At 41.9% G+C, this 6,000-nt stretch overlaps 1 protein-coding gene across 1 annotated transcript in view; it reads left to right on the top strand.

Moving 5' to 3' along the window:
* Positions 1–1,097: 1,097 nt before the first annotated feature.
* kdm6ba (lysine (K)-specific demethylase 6B, a) overlaps positions 1,098–6,000 on the top strand; it is a 67,659-nt gene continuing 62,756 nt past the window's right edge. The window contains exon 1 of the mRNA XM_084110288.1: positions 1,098–1,122. The gene's annotated coding sequence lies outside the window, so the exon portion shown is untranslated. The remainder of the gene's footprint in view (positions 1,123–6,000) is intronic.

Raw genomic sequence — 6,000 nt, 5'->3', positions numbered from 1 at the left:
CAGGCTACGTGTGTAATGTTTCTTTCATCTGTCTGCTCTCACATTCCCTTCTTTTCTCAGGTGACTGATTCCCCACACCACCCCCAACTAATTTTTTCCCCATAAAACTGTCTGAGATTCATTCTGCCTCTCTTTGTCTGTCTCTTTGTTCAACAGTAGCTGGAGAGAATGTTCTGTCTCCATCTTTCCCATTTGTATGACACATTCTGCATCAGTGTGTGTGAAGGGTAGATATTCTTCCAGGTTAGTTGTGGAGGACTCTCTCTCTCTCTCTCTCTCTCTCTCTCTCTCTCGTGTTCATCCGAGTCCTTGAGTTCAGAGTTGTTGTATTCGTCTCTCTGCTGCTGTTCCATCAGTGATATGTGACACACAGACTGCAGCTTTATAACAGCCACAACACTTTCAGTTGTGGGTCTAATCCCAGTGGAAAATGTTATTGCTCAGTGGTTGCTCTTTAATTGCTCAGTAGATTTAGTTGTTGGTGGTGTTTTCATTGGGTGATGTTAGTTCGCTCATTCTGCCTTCATTTACTCACCCTCATGTCATGTGATTAATGATCACGATATGGCAAGTTTGAATGTACAGATCAAAGGTTGTCAACTTTCTTTGATGTTTTTCCTAAAGTTCTACAGGACTAAAAAAAAATGGACGCACCGAGATTAAAATTATTTTGATTGAAGATTGCATACTTGGGAACAGTTTGTAACGTTGTTTAAATCTCTTCTGAAAATTTGTAGATGTGACAATCCTGGGGCGTCTCAATTCACTCTCTATTAAATCTCATTGCTTTATAGGAGATATTTCCTCGCAAATGGGATGGATTACGGATTTTAAAAAGATGTTTTGGTTCCTTTACTCCTCTGTAAGACATGCAAGAGTTTTAAACTAGCTGTGTGTGTGTGTGTGTGTGTGTGTGTGTGTGTGTGTGTGTGTGTGTGTGTGTGTGTGTGTGTGTGTGTGTGTGTGTGTGTGTGAGTGAGAGACTGTGCGCGTGCGTGCACGTGTGTGTGTGTGTGTGTGTGTGTGTGTGTGTGTGTGTGAGACTGTGCGCGTGCGTGTGTGTGTGAGAGTGAGACTGCGCGTGTGTGTTTTGGTGTTGGAACACCTGCCAGCTGTTTCCAGGTGAGTGAGTGGAGTATATTTATACGAGTGTGTATATGTGTGTGTGTGTGTGTGGTTTAGTGTCAGCGTACTGCGTCTGTCTGCTAGTCCCAGCAGAGGAAGAGAGGATTGTGTGTGTGGTTTAAAGAGCGAGAGACACTCAGTGGGTAAAATATACAATGTGCATCATGAAAGCACTTTCTTTTCCTTCCTTTCAAACTGTCACCAGATTACTTCACTCTCACATGTAAACACAGACGTATCTCTGTGTGTGTGTGTGTGTGTGTGTGTGTGTGTGTGTGTGTGTCTGTTTTGTTTGTGATATTATGCTGTAGCTGCTGACCCTTATAGAGGTCTCATACACTCCCACACACTTACCTGGAATACTGTAACCATTAATCTCACACACACACACTCTGCCTGGAACCTGTTCGAGTCTTTTGTAACTGTTTTTATCTAGGAATGTGTTAACCTTCCCACCTTCTCGTGTGGAGCCCCTTCTCTCTGCATTTCGTCTGTGTGTGTGGGTGTTTCGCCTGTGTGTTTTTGTGCGCAAATGTGCACGGTGTGTTTGGCCAGCAGATATAGAGACGCATATAGAAGTAGAAACCCTAGCATTATACAATCAGACACTTTTCTCTCTCTACCCATTGTGGTGTTTACATTTGCTGTGTGTGTTTGGATGGTTCTAGCTGGGTTCATTTATAATAGTAATTTCTTAGGGCATTTTTGCTCACCAGAAAGCTATCCAATCATGAGAATACTAGTGTAAATGCTATCCAACAAAAATCTTACACGGTTGCATTATAATCAATGAAGCTGACTGCACAACGAATCTCTTATTTACATAACTGTTTGTTATAATGAGAGTATTTGTGAGTATCCACTCAGTTTTTCTTCAGTGCTAACTTCACCTCAGATTGGAAAATCAACAGATGTGTTTGTGATTGGCTCAATGCTGCACAACTATGCATAACTATCATTTTAAGTCTACCGTAATGATTTATATTCAGAGCTGATTGATTGTAGGCTTCTGCTATTTGTCCTTGCATATTTATGTCATGTTCATAAACTGAGGAAACAAAAGTTTGGCTACTATAGCGGCAGATATGTGATTTACTTCAGTGCCAGAGCATCGTCACAATTTTATGTTTCAACCACAGATATCGATAGAGAGCCTGGTTGTTAATTTGTTACTACATTTGGGTAGTATGAGAGAAATTCAGACGTACTACATCCGCCATATTGTTACTGTCACGTGACCTACCAGCATCAGTTGCCACTTATCCTCTCCCGTGGCCTCATGGGATAGTAAAGTGTCAGCGAATGCGCTCCTAAGAATCTCGCCAGAAGTAGTAGGTCATGCGGGTAGTTTTCACATACTGTTTTTCGAATACTGTGTATTGAGATGGACTACTCTGTTAGCGTACTGTTTTTCATATACTATATAGTAGGTAAGTATGCAATTTCAGACGCAGTTTGTCGTTTGAGTTGTTAGTTTAGCTTCTTACCATCGTGATGTCATTAAAAATAACTTCATTAACTGCACACAGGGCTACAGGGGTCACATGGGAGGAGTTTGCTTTGTCAGAGACTCTTAAGGGGCCATGAGGGATTTGGGGGTACGGATGAGGGGACGCCCCATGAGGTATAGAGCATCTTGAAAAGGCAGTTGTAGGAGAGAGTGAAATGTTTGTCAGGAAGTGGAACCATTGTTAGTTTGCATCTGCAGTCGCAAACTTATTCTTGTAGGCTGTAGGGAACATGATAAAAAGCATGCTGCCCATGCAACTGCACATTTCACGTGCACTTTTGAGTTCAAATTGCTGAATACACTGCACAAAGCACACACACACACACACGTCTACATCTCTTGTTTCTCTTCTTTTAACACGCACTCATGGCTCTCATTTTTACTGATAGCATGCAGGTGTGCCATCAATTACACACTTTCCTTCCATCTCACGCACACGCCCCACCGTCTCGCTCTCTCTCTCCCTGTCTGTCTCTCTCTCTGTCCCCTGTGTTGTTGGTGTCTGGGGGTAAAGGCCCTATTAGTGCCTCTGTCTGGAGCCTGGAGAAACTCTACACCCGACAGAGACGGAGAGACAGAGCAGGAGAAAAGGGGGGAAATGGGGTAACTTGATCTCTTTGGTTTGTCTATTCAATACAGAGGTCACTTGCCCAGGCACAAAGCATTAATCCTTGCACACACACACGCACGCACAGACTCATAAACACTCATTTGTCCTAAAAACCCAGAGCAGTAACATGCAATGCGATGATGTAATTCCCAGCAACAGTACATGGACACTATTGGCACTGCCATCATGAAAATGGTGCCTATGGAAATATGGGCGGTTTCTGTCAAAGGAAAAAATGGCTACTGGCTGTTATACCCTCCGGCATAAAGATATTGTGGTGGAGAGAGAGAGAGAGAAGAAAAGACAGAAATGGTGGGACAGGCAGACAAACAGTGTTTCAATTGAAATCAAGGAATCTGTCTTCAGGCACTGAACTGAATCTGTCCACTTATAGTTTTAAGCATTTGACTTCCGCTTATTAGTCAAAAATGACACACTGTCCATTTTATATATTGCATTCTAAGTAGTATTTTGGGCTTTTTTACACTTTTGCTAGAGCATGTCGGCTTAAAGGGATAGTTCACTCAAAAATGAAACAAGTTCACCTTCAGAACACAAATGAAGATCTTTTTGATGAAATCCGAGAGGTTTCCGTCCCTCCATTGACAGCTACACAACTGACACTTTGAAACTTTAAAAAGTTCATACAGAGATCGCAAAACTAATCCATATGAGTTGAGCGGTTTAGTCCAAATTTTCTAAAGAGACTCGATCATATATATGATGAAAATATTGAATTTAGGTTTTTTATTTACATATAAACATTCAGCAACTCATACATCAGCCGTGGTAAACGGAAGCTCAAGTATGTTTGCTTGCCGTGAAAGAACCAAAAAGGTCCGTTCTCGTGTGTCAAGCAAGTTCGTTTTTTGTTCCATTTATCTGCCCTTTCTTTATTTTCTATGTAATGATAACTCTTCATTAACGAAAAAGTATAAGTTAGTAATACCATGTGTTCTGGACATTTACCAAAGCAATTGTATGATTTTTTTTTTTTTTTTACATATGCTATGGTAATTGTTCCTATATCTTAACTGATAGAGCATGGTACTAGAAAGGTCATGGGTTGGATCCCCAGGGAATGTGTAGCGTCTGCCAAATGCGTAAATGTATTCTTTGAAATGTTTTGGAGCACCATGTAAATGTCATGTGGTAATCATTCAGTGCCATGGTTTTATTATCTCTGACTGTACCATGCACCGCCACAGTGCTTTTCATTGGAGAGCACAGTTACAATCAGAAGGCCACTTCAGCTTGGACTTGGACAGTGAGCAGTTGTCTTCAGGATTCATTAATAGCGAGAGGTCTGTGCGAGTGTGTGTTGTTTCTCTGTTTGTGTTTATGTGAAGTGTTCACAGTAGGGCTGGGTGATACATTGAATATTCATGATTTATTTATGATAGTTTTGCAAAAAAAAAAAAAAAAAGAGTAGTATGCCCCTGGTCATGTGATCTCTGCATGTCCACAGCCATGAGGTCACACAGGTCCTGTTCCAAATGGAACCCTAAGCCCTCGCAATATTGTTCCAAGTCCACACTTTTGTGACGTTGCGCCGTTTTGTCTGTCGGGTAGAAGTCTGCTGTGGAGCTTGACTGCAAAGGGGGTGCTTACGAGTACCTTTCTGAAACCTAAAGCCCGGGACACTCCAAGCCGACGAACGGCCATCAAGGTTTTTTTGGGCCGATTCAGCATCTAGAATCGGCGTCGGGCCGTCAGTGAGAGAGAGAACTCTGATTGGCTGTTCTGCTTATGCCGAGTTCACACTGCACGATGGATCGGCCACAGGGGGTTTCACACTGCATGACTTTATCGCCGACAACTTCTGTCTGGTCCACAAACTACGTTTCACAACCAAACACACGCGAGAAGTGATGAGGAAATAACACAAGATCACAGAGACTGAAATCGTTATTAAAAATGATAGCCCGCAAGAAGCTTGCGATCCAAATTGCCTGTGAGGGGAAAAACTGATTATGCTGGAGGAAATGGTTGTGGAGACGAGGGGAGCAAGGATTGTGTGCAAGCAAATGTTTGTGCTTTATTTCTGTTTGATATATTAAAAAACTGCTATTCTGGTCTATAACTCCTCCCCGAAATTCCTGCTGTCCTGTTTCTTGCTCTCTCATTGGCTGTTGGTCATCACCGATGTAGTTTTCAGTCAGAAAACATTCACACAGCAGGATTTTGAATCGCCGACAGGTCCAGATATTTAGCATGCCAAACATCTCACCGGCGTCAGCGATTCTCTCAGATCATATAGAAACAATAAGCTCCTCCCACTTTTCCAATAGCCAAAAGCATTTAGTTTACCTCACAGACTGCAATTTGTACTTGACGTTTGAGCAACCGAACACACATCTCCAACCCATTTTGCTTCATGACGTGTCAAACGGTCGCTTTGGCCAGCTGTTATTTATAGCATAGGGGGCGGGACGCAAATTATAGAGAGCATTTGATTGGACAGAAGATGTGATGAGAAGTTGAAGTCTGCGGTGATGTCATAAAAATCCGTGATCCATTTTAGCGGGAGTGAGAGACTGAAAGTTTTGAATGCTTATATCTTCTAAATGCGAATTTTGTTATTGTTTTGGAGCACACCAGCTTATTCATAACCTTGAGGCTAACATATTCATACTAAAAGCTAAGAAAATACTTAAATATCAAGATTGTTCAAGAAGATGTTGAATATCGTCAATGGCTGAAAAATATCAAGATACATTTTCTTAACTCTATTACCCAGTCGATCCGCATGCTG

The sequence above is a fragment of the Abramis brama genome, assembly GCF_963993115.1.
Source record: "Abramis brama genome assembly, chromosome: 3".
Lineage (NCBI taxonomy): Eukaryota > Metazoa > Chordata > Actinopteri > Cypriniformes > Leuciscidae > Abramis > Abramis brama.
The sequence above is the reverse complement of the archived record's forward strand: the minus strand, read 5'-3'. Positions and strand labels throughout refer to the sequence as shown.